This window comes from Metopolophium dirhodum, chromosome 8 (genome assembly GCF_019925205.1).
Source record: "Metopolophium dirhodum isolate CAU chromosome 8, ASM1992520v1, whole genome shotgun sequence".
NCBI classification, from domain to species: domain Eukaryota; kingdom Metazoa; phylum Arthropoda; class Insecta; order Hemiptera; family Aphididae; genus Metopolophium; species Metopolophium dirhodum.
The window spans coordinates 6,417,531-6,437,499 of NC_083567.1; the positions used below are offsets into that span (position 1 = coordinate 6,417,531).

At 31.8% G+C, this 19,969-nt stretch overlaps 2 protein-coding genes across 4 annotated transcripts in view; one reads left to right on the forward strand and one right to left on the reverse strand.

Annotated features, from left to right (window-relative positions):
* The window catches only part of LOC132950912 (regulator of G-protein signaling 11), a 51,598-nt gene extending 42,130 nt beyond the window's left edge, over positions 1–9,468 (reverse strand). For both annotated transcript variants that reach the window (XM_061022530.1, XM_061022529.1), the window contains exon 1: positions 8,808–9,468. The gene's annotated coding sequence lies outside the window, so the exon portion shown is untranslated. The remainder of the gene's footprint in view (positions 1–8,807) is intronic.
* The window catches only part of LOC132950915 (uncharacterized), a 133,720-nt gene that overhangs the window by 56,865 nt on the left and 56,886 nt on the right, over positions 1–19,969 (forward strand). Inside the window, exon 1 of one of the 2 annotated variants that reach the window (XM_061022535.1) lies at positions 9,893–10,220. The exons of the other annotated variant lie outside the window; for it this stretch is intronic. The gene's annotated coding sequence lies outside the window, so the exon portion shown is untranslated. Of the gene's footprint in view, positions 1–9,892; positions 10,221–19,969 lie in introns of those variants that run through there. 2 annotated transcript variants of the gene reach the window in all.

The following is a 19,969-nucleotide window of genomic DNA, read 5'->3' on the forward strand; positions in this document are numbered from 1 at the left end:
CTAACAACTCGTAAACCTAGCTTAATTTGCTGATGTTATAACATAAAAATATAAAACAATAGCATTGAATGTATATATATATACAATATACAATATAATATACCTACTGAATGATAATAGTTATATCTTGTACCCATACCTATGACCTAGCTATTATGGGTGCCCACAACAACGGAACAACGGTGTTGATTGAGCATAATTGTTTCGTTATAAACGAGCAGCCACGATTTTTCTACAAAACGTAATTGATTACACGCTGGTTACTAATTGACAATATAACAGCACAATGTATGCGATCCATTTAACATTAAACACAAAACCCGTTGTCGTCATTCATCATCATCGACGTCGTTCTGTATAGAAACTATAATAATATAATATAGTATTTGACTAACTGTTATAAATGTATTTGATTTCAAGATTGTATTTATAATGCAAATAAACACATTCAAACGAAATATAATGTTAGAGATGTCATGTATATACTCTTCCCGATTGTTGGTAGTCTTACGCGCACAATATAACGTCAAAATAATAATATTGGAAGCGTGCAATAATTTAATAAATACATTTATATGAGCTATTGATTGTAAAAAGACGATGTATACCTGTATTATAATAGGAACATGAATAGCAGCACATAAACAAGATGTTTAACCATATTTTGTCTCGTACAATTTATTTTGATTTTGAACATAGTTTAAAAATTCAAAACTGTCAATAAAAAGGTCTTAGTTTTTCAAAAAATTTAAAGTTTAATCTTCTATTTTCATAGACATGCCAGTATACCACTGTGCTCTAGAATTTTAAAAGTTTTAAATTTAAAAAAATGTAGTACCCGAGTAAAACAGTTATATAATATCAAAGACACATCCGGCCAACGGGTGCGATATGTATACACGTATTGGACATTGGTACATATTATATAATAATATATTATAGATAGGTACATGATATTATTTCGGTCAGAGTGAACCGAGCAAACAGAGGGCCATATTTTTTATCGTGAGAACATTTTTTTTTTTTAGATTATCTACTTATACATATTTTGCAGGTATATGCAGGATTATTATTCATCGCTTTGCTTTCTTTCGTCCAATTCATGGTTAAACACCCTAGAAAAACATTTTCTCATTCTATTATAAATTTTAAACGGAATTAAAAGAATACGAAACAATTATTGATACAAAATATTAATAATGTGATTCCTATTTCACGAAATCTTTTGCTCGTCACTGATAGACAAATTTTTATCGACTTCTAGAATACGATCAATGTTTTGGATTGTAATTTTTAATTTTTATCTCGACAAATGTAATAATGTTGTGCATTTTTATGAAAAAACCTTCTCTGTAAGTTGGGATTGTGCTGAAACTCCATATTTTATAAGTATACATTTCGGAAAAATCAAACATTAATAAATCGTTGCGCTATGTGCTATGCAGTGTAATAAAGCAGGATGTATATATGGCTTTGTTTAAAATACCAACCCAACACATACCTAATTAATATGGTTACATTATAATAGTGGTATGTGTATTATGTGGTAACGTATGACAACTGCTGTGATGTAATTTCCTGGCAAAATGCTTTTCGTTCCGTCACCATCGTCACTGCACTGATGTAAACGAAATCGATACTGATGTAATCGAAATCGATTCAATAAACTTGTATATTTTGGTGTTATGTAAAATTAATATAAAGTTTGTGTAAGTAGTTTAGTATACGTTTACATAACAATATTTATTCCTATTTTTTTTTCACTTTTTTTTGATTTTTAGTAAAAAAGGATTTTAAAAAATGCCTCATTTGTCATTATGATAGTAACCTGATACTAACCTGACCTTATAGTACTAAACAATAAATTAGGTTATAAAAATATTGGCAGTTTCTGGTTGCATAAATAATCAATAAATATTTAACGAATCAATATAGTGAGCTAATTATCTTTTTGAGATAATTTAGTGACCCATGATTGGTTCATTAAGTTAATCAATTTTTTTATGCAACTCAGGATATATATACCTAGGTATGTTAAATTTAACAAAAATAAATATTGCTTTTAAAATTGATCGATTTAAATTATAAGTAACCCATAAACTAATAAACATTTTTACTAAAATAACAATTATCAATACATAAAACCTTTCATACCTATTGTAAAGTATTATAGTTGATTAGTGATAAGAAAATCTAAAACCTGGGCTTTGGGCTCGTAAATGATAAGGGATTAAATAATATTTATAACATGTACCTGTAGGTATAAATATTATTTCAATTATTAAGTGCGAGTTTTTATTTTTAATCTCAATAAGTATCATAGTGAGTTTCGTAGAATTTATATTTAACATTTTTTTTTTCTGCTTCTTTTAAACATTATGAAATGTGTAATATAAAACAGAATCTGAAATAATCAATCTTTTGTCAAGTATTATAAAGGTTCGACGTCTGGAAAAGTTCTAACACGCGATGCTTGTTGAGGAGTAAGATTAAAAGCCTATCATTCTAAAATAAAGGTAATCGTTTCCTTTATCCGAAACTTAAAAAAATTAATTTTCTCATTGTTTTAAATATAAAAATGAACATATTTCTTGCTTTACACAGAATATAAAATATTAAAAATTATGTATTATTGAATATAAACAAACGATAAACATTAATTTTTCAAATGAAAATCTCCTTTTTACAGTAAATGGTTAAGGAGATATTTTTTGAAAATATTAATGCGTCTATATATCGAATTTCAAATGAGTATAATATTTGAATTGTTGAACTTTGTGTATTAAGGACTATTGTTATAGTCTTTAATAAGGGTTTGACATAAAACGGAAAATGTATGTTAATTTTAGTCCAGCAATCAAACAATTAATAGTTTATACTAATTACAAAATATTAATAGATTAATATCAATTATTTTGAAATCATCATAATCCATATTATCCGTAGTTAATATAATTTAATACCTCAGAAAACCTACCCGTTCGAATTTCGATTAACATGCATCAACATTTTCAAAAAAAATATCGGCTACAAAACATCTGAAAATCTAACAATTTCCAGTAAAAGGAACAAAAAGATGGTTCTTATTGAGGAAAAAAAATTTTTGTCACCACAGGAAACTCCTTAAATGACAAAAAATCTAATTATTTGAAAATATGGACATTGAGTGGTCATACTTCGAATTTGTAAGATTAGTTTTTGAATAAGTGCTTATAGGTACTTAATTAAAAGAAAAAAAATATGAGGTGAGCATGCTTGGAGTACGAGTATAAGCTGCACGTGTATCTATTTTATATCCTTGAGGAATTATTTATAATAATATGCAGAAAGGTACCTACACTACTATGCTCACCTAATAATACACTTGATTTATCAACAAGAAAATTAATATGGAATAAAACTATGATGGAAAATCGGATCATTTTGTTTAATTTTATATTCATCGATTATAGTTGTTTACAAACTAATCTTTTTTCGCTTCACGTTCGCATCACGATTTACAATAATGTGTGCCGCGAAAATCGCTTGAATATAGTTAGGTAGGTTCGGAAGGTATACTGAGCCGCAGTGAAGGGTTACAGTTTTTATCTGTTTTTACATTCAGTTACGCACTACAACGAAAAATACGATAGGTATTATATTATTATCATCCGACTTAACATCGGTGTCCCCCATAAAAATCCGGATTAAATTGTAGAGTTTCTATAATATAAAAACAAACGACGAATTGATAATAATACATTTGTTGGTTCTTCGTTTGGTTTTTCGTGTTCTGTCATGCTATGAGAATTGTTTTAAAAAAAAATGTATGTAGAATATTATAAAAAATTCAGTCAACTTTTTTGAGAGTTTAATTTAATATGATTTTTTTCGATTTAAAAACAATAAAAACTTTTTACGATGTAGGTATGTATAGTGATTATATGGGAATGTTTTTCATCAAACATTTAATTAAACATTTTATCTGTTTTTTGAAATATGTATCTCATGTCTAAACCTCTAAATTATTTCGTTTTTATCGTGGTTTTTTTTTATTGAACATTATATTACAACCATTTTGTTTACCTTTATTATATATATAAACCTAACTCTAACAATTTATTATTTATACGTTTATTTTACGTTAAGTATGTACTCAAACAGTAGTTAACATTTCAATTTAATGTTATTTTTATACAAAATATTTAATGCCGTTAAAAATAATGATTGATAACTTTGTGAACGAAAATTATAATATTATGTTGGTATATATTATAGGCCATAGGGGTATTATATTATGATTTTGAATGCGATACAATTAATATTCTAATAAAGGCCATTATATTTTAAAAGTATTATTCCTAGGTCTTACTTGTATGTGGAGGTGTATATTAAAAATTCAAATACTTCCACCGTTTTTGTTTTAAAAACAAATATAGGTTTACCCGATAGATGAACAATACACAAATACGACATTATATATGTGATGACGTATATAGTAAGTACACTACGATTTTGTCATAAACTTTTAGTATAGTTTTGCTAAGTTTACTATTTATACAATCTCGCGTTCGTTACCACATATATTTCATCGTATACACGGTATATAATATATATTTTATATTATTGTTATAACTGTTTTCTTTGCGTTGTTGTCTAAACTCGATATTTATCATTTATGTGTTTAGTGGTGTATATATAGATCTAATTTTTATAGAGCTTATACACATCAACGGTTTTAATTGATATCCACGTGTTTGACTTTGACATAGTGACATATTATAATACCCAGTATTAAAATGATGTGAGATAAAATCGTTGTATCGATTAATATTGAAGTATTCAATTGATTTTTTAAATGATTATATAGGTACACGCGCAAATGCAATATTTAGAATCGTATCACTAAGAAGTAAAAATTCTTAAAATATAAATTTTTATAATATATTATTAATATGAACTTTTTGAGTTAATGTTCTATGTAATAATTTAGTTGTACCTTGCTGTCTGCAGTGATCAAACTTAACATTTATCGTCTACGTTGTGTTGAATAATGCGTACTATCAGACATCAGTGGCGTATTTAGGATTTTGCTGCCCTAAGTACACATTTTTTTTTAATGCCCTTTCCCCCCATCGGTTTTTCATAGTTTCATAATTTTTCTGACCCATAAAAATACTTAAAACACATGTATACCATGTGATATAATGGTAATTGTATCATGCCGGTATCGTAAGTACTATCAGTAGCAAAAAATAACGAAATAATCAAAGCAAATCGTCAAATGTATTCATTTATTTTTTATCTATTTTTAAAGCAATAAACATACTAAAAATTAAAATGTCTTGAATAAGACATTCATAAGGGCCGATCGATGAAATGTGACCTATTGCATTCAGATAATTGTTAAAATCAATATAAATTTTTGTATAAATCAACCGTTCAATGATAATTATTAATAATTTAAAAAAATATCATTTACCTATCTACGATTATTTTTTTTTTTAGTTACACCAAACAACTAAAATCAATTTTGTCAAAAACTTGTCTTGTGAAAAAATTTCAGTTTTTCCTTAATTTTTTTTTGTTCTCCTCGTCGTTTTTAAATATTACTGGGATACTCTTTAAATTACCAACTAGATTCACTTTACCACTAGAAAAGATACTGAAAGTGAAAATTAAAGCATTATTTCAACTATTTATCGTGTATATGGAAACACAAATCAAAAATCATCACACATTACTGCAAAATCATTGTCTTCTGCATCGATCCGCCAAGAGTCTAATAATATTATGTAAGAAATACAATAATAATAATATTATTGTCATCACTCATCAGTAATTATTTATTATTAGAAAAATATGTTAATATAAAAAAAGTTAAAATTGGTAAAATTACCAATGCAATAAGGCCATATCTCAAAAAATTTATTGTTTTTATAAATAAATACTATTTCTAGCAAGTTTAAGTTTTTAAAAAGTACATCATCAAACTTGCAAGAAATTTTCGAATAAAATTAGTTATATTTATATATGGCTAAAGATAACTCGCAAAATTACTGTAGTCTGTTAGCTATTAAATATTAAAAACGCTTTCCTGCACAATCTACCATGTTTGATATACGGCCCTCTTGTATTGACAGTACGATGTTACTAACATAATATCCCTCAACTCACAAGAAATGTTTAGTTTAGGCCACGGATAGTATCTATCAGTGGGGTAGACATGGATTCTGAAAGGGGGAGATTAAAAAAAAAAACGACATAACTAAATGGGAGGGGAAAATTGGAAAATCCCCCCACCCTCTCAAAACTTTTTACTAAGGTAATAAAAATCCAATGGTGGGATCTGACCCTTACGTCCCCCCCTTGTCTACGCCACTGATATCTATATCCGTAGTTTAGACACAGAACCATAGGTTGAGGTATTCGACGAATAACACAAGCTCATATTATCGGATGTAGAGATTGTTTGCACAGATTAGCTTTGTTTATATTAAGATATTAATAGAAAATTTTGTTGACATTGATTTGATAACTGCCTAAATCATTGTAAATCTGTTTTCAAAAAAAAGCTCCCCCAAAAAAGTGCTGCCCGAGGCTACTGTCCCACTGCCCCTCTAAATACGCCACTGCGTACTATTATAATATGTAGTACGTCTCGAATCTCAATTATCGTATTTGGTTGTTTTGTATCGTAATAAACTAGTTTAGTATTATAAATATTGTAATAGGTATATTAAGACACCTAAGTACCTCACCTTACACCAACACCACAATTTCTATGTCGAGACAATATAATATTGTCTACACGTCGCTTACATCTGTCGGATGTGTTTGTTTGGATGTTTGAATTTCGGTTCAAATATAATATATAATAATATGTCAGGGCGTTCATAAAACACACATAATTACATTTTACTTATGAAGTCTCGTGTATGGAATATTTCATTATTAATTATTGTTACACCCCGAATTCTGAACCCGGAACCTTTCGCGTTAATACACGCTAAATAATTTATTGCTTAATTACACGAAAATCATTGATTATTAATAATATTTGGCATTTGCGTAAACGCACTTTGTATCATATGTATAATAATATGCTGACAACAATTTAACAATAAGGCTGAGAAAATGTATTTTTCATTTTTCAACCATACATTACGATTATATTATTATATTCAATTCCTAAAAATAAATGAACGATATTCCTCAATTTTACATTAACGTTCAATCACTTTGCTATTGTTTATATCAATTTATAACAGTTTTTGAGTACTTTGGAATTTTCGATAAACTACAATAAAAACAGAAGTGGTTTACAAACACTAAAACGAATGCAGAAGATAGTATAATGAAATAATGGTTTAAAATGATGGAAAACTTTTCTATTAGCAAAACAGTGTTTATGAACGTTTAAATTGATTTCAGTTGACCGTTCCGCGGCATAATAATTAAAATAAACCACTACATTAAATAAACAAAATAATATTATCTATGGATAATTACAATTTGAACAATATACAAGGCGTTATTGTTAGCAATATTTATTAATTAATAAAACCACGATTGATGGACTACTTTTCTAAACGCATATTAGTCACCGTTACTCACAATTATATGCGTATGTCACCAATGTGTAAACACATAATATAAAGTCATAAACCATTAGCCTAACGTCAATACTAAAAAAAAAAACGTATTGGCAAATCACCGCGTGGACTATATTGAACACAGTAACAGAGAACACAGAGGAAATAATAACTACTGTATGAAATTACCTAATACTATTGGAAAAAATAACGCGTAAATCAACACTGCAAGATGATAACATAATAACCTACTTAGAGTATTGTTCAAACCCGTATTCCCGCACTTGCTGGTGTGTATACGTCCACCTCGTTAATTGCCCCAAATAAACTGAGTGGCACGAACAGAATACATTTTCGGGGAGTCTGAAATAATAAATCACCGCGGTTCGTGATCCCGGGCTTTTGAAATAATTTGAACATTGAACCGTTTATATTTCAATCATTGCGCTGGTGTAATGATAATATATTTGAACGCGTTTTTACCCTGCAAGTGGCTTAGTCTATCAAAATATTATAAAGAGAAGATATCGGGAGGGTGCAAAGTTGTAACCCTCAAACCTCCCCCGCTGTCGTGTGCACGATAATATATAGGTGTACCCTATTATATTATAAGGAAGACAAACGCCGTCCATAGCGACGGTATAATAATAATTTCAACTCAGCACCACACATCGTGGCTAAACGAATATTTACAAGATTGGTGTCATGGTGATGTTGTGTAGGTAATATAATATGTATAATACCTAAATATTATCACACATGCATTCGACGGTGTCTTTATAGGCGACATTATAGTGCAGACCTGATATACATGAAGCATTGTCTATATACCTATACGACGGTGGTTTTCGTGAAATAATATACAATACACGTACGCGCAACGTGCGTTGTTTCACTCACTCTCTCTCACTATTATATATATATATATACTATACATAAAACCTGCCTGGGTTTGCGTGTTTTTTCGAAATTACGGTCGTGCCAACCAGCACCTCAACCCCCAAACTACCTCCCCAATCACCACATGGAACACACACACACACACACACACCACACACACACACAAACTCGACCTGGCTGTCTCCGACGCCTTGTACAGGGTGCACTTGTGAGGATGAACGATCGACCGTACCCCCTGCACTCGCTTGCAGCACATGCACCACGATGCACATTCAGCACTCGCACACGTGCATCAGACAATATCATCGTTTGGAGTGCGACGCGCATACTTACCGAAAAAACAATTCCTCAACATTTTCCGAGGCCACTTAAAACTTAGGCCATGCAAATTGGAATCCAGGGCTGTGTCTCGCTGCAAACGGCTGTATAGCTATGTCGCGCTCGCCGTTCGGTCACGCGGTGGCTGTGGCGCCTAACGTTTCGCGTTACGATCGAGCGCGTCCGCCGCGATACCGTTCATCCGGCGGCGGTGATGGTCATCTCCCGCACGCGTTCTCCGGCAACGGTGACGGTCGGCAACGCGTGCGTGTACCGTTACCGCGGACGTCGTATATTTGATGACGACTATGATACGCGTCAACGATATACCGACGGGATCGCGTGGCCCGTGGTTCGAAGGTCTTTGTCGGCGGTGTACGCGCCGAAAACAGCGAATAAGGAAAAAGAAAAAAAAAATCAATTAACGAATGCGACCTGAGTGTGACGACGGCGGCGGCGGCGGCGACATAACACCATGGGCGGAGGCGGTTCACACACTCGCGCGCGTGGGCAGGGGGAGTGCGCGACAAGGCAGCCGGCCAGCCGGACGGACGGACGGAATAGACGGACAGACGCGCGCGCTGGTACGGTTTCTACGAATGTTTTGGGGGCCGCGTTAGGCGCGCTCACTCGGCCATCGTTCGCTCGGCGACTGAGCTGCTTCTGGGCGCCCACCAGCTAAGCGGCGTTCGGCGACGCCGCCGGGATAATGCGCTCTCACCGCCCGCCCGCCCGCCCGCCCATAAACGTGCCCGCCCGCCTGCCCTAGCCCCTTCCAACCGCGCGCGAGCGTTGGTGGCGCCGCCCGTGGTGGTCGCGCGCGCGCGCCGCCGAGGGGAAGACGGCCGCGCTCATATACCCGCCGAGCGCGTGTGGGTGTACGTATGTGTGTGAGTGAGCGCGCAGTGTAACACTGGTGTGGGTGTGCGGCGTGCGCGTCGGGGGTCTCTCATGCGCTTATCTCTGCTCCGGCTGCGGCGCTTACATATATATATATATATAAATGTATAAATACCCCGTACGCGCCTGACCTTAACCCACCCCTATCCACCGCCGCCGTTCGCATTCGCTTTTCCCTCCCTACGGCGTGCTGTCTCGCCGCCGTCATCGCGCCTTTCTCGCTCGCTCCATATCGCTCGCTAGCCACCACCGTCGAACACCCTTCTCTTCCGAAACGTCGTTTCAACCCCCTCTAATATATATATATATAATATACATTATGTACTATAATATATTATATATATCGCAGTCCACCAGCCAGCCAGCCAGCCACACGTCATAAAGGACATTGGATAGTAATCTTCGTCCCACGCTAAAAATACCCACCCCATCCTGAGGTTTCCTCACCTGCGAAAAACCATGTCCACCGCACCAGATACGCGGATATAATTTATTATATTATAATATATACAATTCCGCTGCCGTCGAGTAAGTATAATGTAGACTATATTATAATATAGGTATAGTATATATATATATATAATATTTATGCGTTTTATATACGTATTGGGGGTAATTAATTTAGTTTTTTTTCCACGCCTTTTCCGCTGTTCGCTTTACGTCACGCGGTCTCTAATCTCTCCTCAGTCCGTGGTACGTCCCTATAGTGAGTGCACCGCTATATATATATGTATTATATGCATACGACTTTTGTTTAATATACATCCCCCCCCCCACCCTCGTATTACAGTTATGGGGGTAGTTCCGGGTATAGTACAATATTCTGTAGAGGGTTTTATGCGAGTACGCGACCTTTGACGCATATACTTAGACGCTACGCACGCCTATCTACACCCGCGGCGAGCGACACACAATATGAAAACAACGCGCCGTACAATGCAATCGACCCTCATGGGGTTTTTGTGTTTTTTCCTTCCTACTATATAATCACTCAGAACTTGCTAGTTTCGACCCATTGTCGATAATCATAATTGATAATATTATATATTAAGTATTCTATATTCGCGCGTTTTATGGAAACAATTATTATTATTTTACACTCAAAGTATAGGTATCAATATGTACCATACATACTATACATATACTGCAATATGTTACATTGTGTTGTCTATAATTTTATGAATGGTACTTCAAAAAAAGAATCAACTCAAAAACCGCAACGATGCCTTCCCATTTTGAATTTTTTTATGATCAATACAACGCGTGTATAAATTATTAAGATAAGATAATATGTATAATTAAATAAATACGGACGTGTACGTTTACTATGCACGGTTAGAAAACTGGAAAATAGAATAAAATGACACTGTAAGTCGTAATTACGTAGTAAACTTATAAAACATTTTCATTTACAGATCATGTGTTTTTGATTATCGATACCGAACTTTCACCAAAATAAATTAACTTATAAACAATATTTTTCTATCTTCGAGAAATAATCAAAATTCGGCTTTGACCGAGGATTCACAAATTATTACGTATAGTGATATATTTCGACCACTCTGATCGAAGTTAATGAACTTTGTTTGTCAACCCTATTCAAAAATTAAGAGGGCTGATGGTGAAATAAAAATCATTTAATTCAACGTCAAAGTTGTGTACGATTTTCCAAAGATCCGCTAATATACACTCTTCCGCAAATTATATTACTATATATTATATTTATTGGGTAAAAAATCTGTGAGATAATTACTGAAAATCATAAAGTAAAAATAAAATAATAGCATAATAGGTATAGGTACTATTAATATATTTAAAAGTTTGAACTGAGTATATTGTTATTTTAATTTTTAATAATAAGTAGGTACCAACATTAATAATTATGATATAAATGTCAATTGGTACATAGATTTAATAATATGCTATTATATACATATGCATTATACATACTGTGTATACTATATCTATTATACATGATAAATTATTACTATGATTTGTAAGTGTTAAATGTGTTAAATTAATTCATTTACCTATGCTTAATTAGAAATTACACAAATATTTCAAAAATCGTACGTAGCCACGTAGGTATACCTATGTGGATATATAATCTGTTATTATATATTTTCTTAATAATTTTTTTTCATTTATGAGGAATTAAAATGTCACTATTTTTCTATTATTTATTTTGGCATCTACAGAGCGGGCTATGCGTATTATTTCTGAATAATTCAATTCCATACTCTACAAAAGAAATCATTTATTGCTGCTAGAATTATCCATGTATACAAATCTATAAATATTTTTATTAAATATTACCTAACTCTATGAATCAAAATCCTGTACCTTATACCTATCATATAAAACTTCTTACGAAATCGACTAACTTTTAGAATTTTTTTTTAACGGGTAGCCTTCAAGTCTAGATTTGGGAAATCGTTCTAGACATGTATCTAATAGATCAAAATATGTGTAAACAATTTTTAAGGGTCCGTGTAGTTGGCCGCACAATGTCAAAATGTTGGCTCTAAATTTTGTCAATAATTTGTAAGTCATTTGTAAGTATTTGTAAGCATAATTTGGTAATTTGTAAGTACAGCAGTTTTCAATTATCCTCAAAAGCTTAAATTATGGCTAACTTCCGCGAAACTGGTCGTGATTTAAACTTTTGAGGATAATTGAAAACGGCTGTACTTACAAATTACCAAATTGTGCTTACAAATACTTACAAATGACTTACAAATTATTGACAAAATTTTGAAATTGTGCAGCCAACTTCACGGACCTAATTTTTAATGCTACAATTAAAAATAATAATATCTGAAACAATAAATTCTTGTTATATATTTTTTCCAATAAATTAAATATTAAAATAAGTATAATACATGTTGTATAGTAAATATATTATATTCGATAAACAATATATTAATGAATCAATATAGAATTTCATAACTATTTAATTAATCTACTATACTACTAAACTATAAGTTCGACTTGGGTTCTAACGACTCTTGTTTGTATTAATTAATAATTTATAGTCTGTGTTATAACTATATTATTATTCATATGTTTTCCTCAAAATCAATATTTTAATTTGGAAAATTAATGCTGCCTGTTAATATTATTATTCGTAGTATAAATAAACAATAGAAACAAAAAAATAACAATATTAAAAATATATAGATTTTTCACTGACATGATACCTATTATTATTTTTTATTAAAACATGAAATTGTAAATTCCTAATGCAGTAAAAATTTTTTTTTTTGGAGGACGTAGTGGCCGAGTGGACTAAAGTCACCGGTTCGAATCTCGGTCACGGGCGGCACTTCTCTCCGAGCAGACATCCGGGCATGGCAGAAACCCACGGATGCCCAATTGAAATTCTGGCAAACCCAAAAAACACGTGTTTACCAAAATCTACAGTACCTTCCCCACAGTTTAAACAACCACCCAAAATCGCCACGGGCTGATCAAAAAAAAAGAAAATGTTCAGAATACAACAACATTTACAATTAAATGAAATTGAATTATTCAAAAGCAAAAAGTATAATTGATGATTACGAATAATATGATACATTCGATGATCATGAAGACATTAAATATTAAGTATAGGTACTATTTCAATTCATTGCGCCGTAATTAGGTGTCCGAATTTCTCTTCTCAAAACTGTTATACACTTATATACTTGAACACGCGCGAGTTCCTACCTAATCAAGACATGTCGTTATACATAATATATATATATATATATTAAATACGATCGTCTTTGGAATCGCTTTAGGTCTTTTTTTTACCATTATTTTAAAAATGATAATAGTTTTAACATATAGGTACTTGCAAAATAAGCACAATAATTCTTACATCCGAAATCGGCTGAAAATCAAGTGCAACATTACATTATAATAATATTTTTGACACGTTTTTACTATTCTAACGAATACCTAATCTAGCATGATACATGAATTAAAAACCGGATTAAAGTTTTCATTCCGAAAAACGTTCCGCATTCAATCGATACAAGTGCGGCGATGGCGGCGAATTAAATCTTTAAATTTCGTTTCCTGCGAGCATTCGTCGTATATAGTCGTGTTTTGTTTTTTATTAGGAGTGGTTCCATATTATATACAGTCTTTCACGTATAGTAATAAGGCAACGGGCAATGTCAAGCGACGTTCTACTGCAGTGATGGATCTGGACGTCGTTTAAGTACTACCCGAGCTAACCCCCTTCTTGACCTATCGATTTATTATATAGGATTTTCCTCACAGAATAGACGCCTGCGGTGAACATTATTTCTCGTTGTTGCCTTCAATTGTGATTTCGTTAGTTTACCGGTTTTTTTTTTTTAAATCTGGCCGTGCCATTTTCTCGACATATACGCCGCGTGCTATATAATATGTACCACCGCTTTATTTATTAGATAAAAACAAAATACCATCATCAACGTACTTTCCCAATCGCGGTTATGTGCCGCACACAGGTACTCGCGGGTTTTCATTCGTCAGAGGTTTTTTTCGTGACTGTCAGTATATCTTTTTTCACCTCGTCTTTTATATTATGTATATTTATTTTATAATGTACAACGTCGACGCTCAGTACACAATGGAAACTTCCATTATATTGTATTGTAAACACGACGCTGCATTCAACAACGTTAACCGAACATATTATTATGTATTTGTTGAAATATCGTAGTATAATTATTATTGAGCTGTAAAAATAAAACCGCAATGAAAACATTTCTAAACGCGTGTTTATTCCAAAATCCCAATATACCCCGTAAGCCGCAGCCAATCGTTATTTTTCGATTTTGTCATATTATTACATATTATAATCTACTTGCATTTACCATACAGACGAGCCGGTCTAAATAAAACGCACAAATTAAGTAAATTCATGAAACGTTTTACATCGAATCTTGGCTACATCTGCGATATGAAGTGAATCATTATTCATTAGTTTATATTCATATTCAAATTATGTTTTTAATTTTGTCAACCGTTTTAATAAACGTTTCTAAATTTAATAGATTAGTATTAAAACCACAAACAGAAGTACAAAAAAAAATAGGCCCCTATATATTATGATAAGTGATAACATATATAATACTTCTCTCTACTATGTTATTATTGGAGCGGTGCCAAATAAAACAATGAAATAGTTGATCCTTATTTATTGGCTTTTTGGAATGTATTTATTTTATAATTCAGAACACTTATCGTCTTTCGGCGGTATGACGATTAGATTAAAAAAACCACGAATTAAGTATATATAATATATATATATCGTACTGTCAGTACAAGAGGGCCGTATATCTAAAAAGGTAAATTGTTCAGGAGAGCGTTTTTAAGATTCAATAGCTTATAAAAATGAGTGAGTTATCTTCAGCCAGATATAAGTATAACAAATTTTATTCAAAAGGCCGTATTTCATTATGCGGCGGTATTGTTCTAAATAGTTATATTTAGGAGGCCACATTTCGTTTTACGGCTTTATTATTATCAACTACCTATAAAACTGGTTCAGTGCAATAAGTTTATTTCATTAATAGTAAATTTAATAATATAGTAACATAGATCGCGCCACTCTATAAAAATAGAGAAAAAAAATACGAATTCAGAGATACCAAAACCTTAAAATTTAAAAATTTCGATATACGGCCCTCTTGTACTGACAGTGCGATATATATATATATATATGAGTAACGCAAGACGTCGTCTTCAATTTACAATGTATGGGTAAATATTATGTATGACATAATAATAACAGTTGTATATACACCAAGTCTAGGTAAAAATCACCATTTTCAAATTAATCCATAGTAAAAATAACCACTAGGAGGACGAATTGAAAATAAGTAGGTACTACCAGATAAAATGTAAATACGAGTATCCCCCGACTGGTTAAACTCACCTGGGTTGTGCAAATTACCAATTAATGGCTGTGGTTTTATATTATATTAACAATTCTGGTGTTAAAATAATAAGTACCTACTTCTAAATCCTTGACGATAAATCGACGTTCAAATTTGTATAACATTTTTGTTACATCTTCAAATTTTATAAGTGGGGATGTATTCCTTTAGGAATGTGCCTACATTAAGTTACGTTAAATTATGACCAAAGCACCAGCAACCCATGTTCGAAGTGAATTAAAATTAGTGGTGAGGTGAAGCCGTGGAGGGTAGCCAGTGTACTACTAATCCAGTTAATTCCTACCTACATTAACTATGTGTTTTCATAAGCTTCGATACAGCTGTTATCAGTGTTGTTCTGTAATGTTATCGATCTCAGTTATTAGTGATTATAGTGATTACCCACTGGCTACTTGAACCTATAACTATTATATTTTTATAAATGGCATGAAATTATATTTTCATAGATGTTGGGATATTATATTTTTATAGATGGCATAAAGTTATATATTTTTAGATGAAGTAAAATTATATATTTGGTGACTTAAGGGGATTCGATACCGTGGTTTTCTGTTTTTGTCTAACACACGCGTGACATAGTATTTTAGACGTGTTCTTTTGCCAAATATACCAATTGATATAACGAAGCGATAAGAATTCTGAAAACAGATTTGAAGTTTTCGTCAAGTCTACTTGAAATTGACTTTCCCACATTTTTGATATTATCCCTCAAATTCTTAAAAATGTCATATTAAAAAAGAGTATTTAAAAATTGTTCTATTTTAATTTTTGAAGAAATTAAAATCAAAAAATCGAAAATGTGGGAAAGTTGATTTCAAGTAGATTTGATGAAAAATTCAAATCTGTTTTCAGAATTCTTATCGCTTCGTTATATCAATTGGTATTTTTGGCAAAAAAACACGTCTAAATACTATGTTGTGTTAGACAAAAACAGTAAAACACGGTATCGAATCCCCTTAATGTTGTTTCAGTCTACTGAATTATGGTGTCAACATTTAGATAAGAAAATATTTTTTATAAAACATCGTTTATAATCTGTATTATAATATCTACAAATTATGAAAATAATTAATTTTTCAAGATCTATAAGAGGTTTGGATAATTTTAAACAAAATAAGTAATGGGATGAATTATGAAATTATTGCTATACGAAGCGGAAAGATTGCATCCCATCAAAATGTTTGTCTAATATGTTTATGGTTTTAATTTTTCAAAATTAAATTGTTTTTGTTGGCATTTATTTAAATGTAAAATAATAATATGTTATATATTTGCTTTTCTATTAATTCATATAAAATCCATTAGATTCGACTTTAGAAACATAAAATAATAGTAATTATTAAAATGTATAATAATATAATAAACTTATAATCCAACTTATATCAAAAATAAAAATATACTTCATTCTTATTAGGTATTACGGAGGCATAAAACGAGGAAAAAATGTCATCTCGTTCACACAACATAACTTCTCGATTGAATGACGAAAATTGTTTTGTTTGTACGACAAAACATAATAGATATAACGATATAATTTTCTTGTTGTCTCTAGATAATTTCTTGTTATCAAGACAAAACGTTATTATTTATTAGCCCCCCTCCCCTCTATTTTTATTGGGCACATTTTATGTAGAATCAAATTTAGAGTGAAGACGATCATCTTGTACAAAAGTCTACAAAGCTTATCAGTAATTAGCTGGTATTTACGAACGAGAAATCATCTAGTGCGAAGTGCTAACAAGAAAATGTTGTCAATCAATTGAGAAGTTAAGTTGTCAGAATGAGATGTAATTTTTTTCCTCGTGATAATCACCAGTTGGCCCTTTACGTTTCAGCATATTATAGATAATATAGATTTTAATTATTTTGCTTTTAATAAATTAAACGATGCGCATAATCAGCAATAACAACCGTGTATAATATAGTTCTATAGTTTGAAATGTTGTAGTATATTATAGGTATATGGTTCAATATTGTAATGCTGTAATCCGTCTATTTTGCACATTTCAATTTCTACCTCCGTGAACGACCGATGAATACGCTCATACAATAACTTCTGGTTAAAATATCAATAAAAAAAAAAAATAAAGTTTAATTTCTTCATTTTTCTTATATAGGTAGGTATATTTTACCAATTGAAATCGGGCACGTTGCCCGCACGTGATTAAATTTTCCGCTGAAAATTCAATGGCAACGATGACCTTTTACTACACCACAGGCATCGAGAGGCCCGGGGTCGCGTCTACAATACTGTCTATATATATAGTGGTCCGAACTTGTGAGTCCGGGGACGAGGGATGCTGCGTGCGTAATGAAGTGTGTATCGCGGGGGCGGCGTATACAACACACCGGCTGCAGCACCGTGGCGGCGAGATGGACCGCTGTCATTATATATACGGCGTGAAATAATGAAATGAGGTTTTAGAACGATTGCCGCGATTACGGTCTCGGTTGCTGTATACCATATTCGCCACCACCGCCACCAAGCGTATTGTAAACGCGTGAACGGATACGAGCCAATTACTCGAAATTAAATTTCACGCGGGCAAAACTGCGCGCAGAGAGAAGAAAAATCGATTTTCGCCGTATATTATCGTTTTTAACGCCGCGTCGATTCGGAAAAACTCGTCATCGGGGTGTATATGTCTGCGATACACGCCACGGTTTTGTAATTATTTAACAGTAATTACCTATGCTATATAAAAATAAAATAAAACAACTAACGTATAATACATAGGTAGGTAAAACACAATACATATATAATATTAAATATACCTACAATATACAAATACAAAATACAAATACATTAAATACATTATAAGTATACTGCATTTTTACTATGGATAAATTATTTTTTTTAAACCATATAATATTAATTTTTATGGTACATAATTTATTTCAATCGGCTATAGAAATCTCTAGAGACTTACCATTAAAATATATTGTCTTACTAATAAAAAAAGGTACGTTCTCATTATTTATTTGGGGGCTCCATAAAATGTTCTACTCATGGACTATCTGCTACCATAAATTTATTAATTTAAAAATAACAGCTATGATGTGTTGGAAAATCATATTGAAAAACTACAACCAATAAATTATTAGGTACCATAGTTAATTTTTAATTTATTAATTAGAATTTTAATTGTATTTGGTATCTATTTCTTTTATATATAATACTTGTTATTAAATTGTATTTTTACGCAGCAAGACAGACACAAACGCTGAAATATATTTATTTTTGTTACTACTAATATTGAAAAAGTGCTTGTTGAGTACGCGTGGTTGAAGCAAAACTTCTTAACCGAGTGTACAAAATAATAGCTCGTAACGTTCGGTATCACAGTCGAATATTAGGTTTGTATTGAAATAAAATAAAATAATAACATTTTTAATTGAAATTACTTTATTGTTATTATCATTTATCATACAAATATAAGACAAAGATTATTATTTATTACCATAGTAATCATAGTTTCGTGACGACCGACCGTGACGGGCGATAATTTATTTTATTTTTTTTTCGTATACCCTCAGTAAAGGAGTTTCACTTTTAAAGGTCATGTGACATGTTCATACTTCAATCGGTGCCACTCTATTAAAGTATATCATATTAGGTGTTATATACTCAGGGATCACCACCATCTAAAAATATTTGAAAAGATTGCAAATGGATAATTATTTCAACCAAAATATACCAATATTTTGTCAATCATACCGTTGGACCTGATAACGCGATAAGACTTCTGAAATTCAAACTGATTTGAATTCGTAAATATATATATTTGAGATCGAGGTCAATTTTTTAAAATCATTTTCCTAAACTCCTATACATTTTTTGTTTGAATATTTAAAATTTACAACATTTTAAATGTTGATTGTTCGAAAATTAAATATCTTAAAATGTGTTCTGATCGATATCAAATAAACATATTAACGAATTAAAATCAGTTTTCAGAAGTCTTATCGCGTTATCAGGTCCATCGGTAGGATTGACAAGAAGTACATATACAAATGAGCACAGTGGCGTCATTTTGGAGGGTGGCAGGGTGGACATTTACGCTCCTTGTCATTAGTGGGCCGCTGTCGGGCGTGTAGGGTATGAGCTAGTTTTGGGCCTTGATATAGTAGCTAATATATTTTATTATATTTTATTCTACATATTATGTATTAATTATTTAGTCTATGTTTTCCCTCAAAAAAATGGATTATTTATGTCTATGATAGTAACCAGTAACAACTAACTACGGTTATCTTAGATAACCGTGATAGTAACTATAGTAAGTATAAAATTATGTAAAAAGGCTATTTATGTATTGAGATAAAAATGCAATTGTAAAC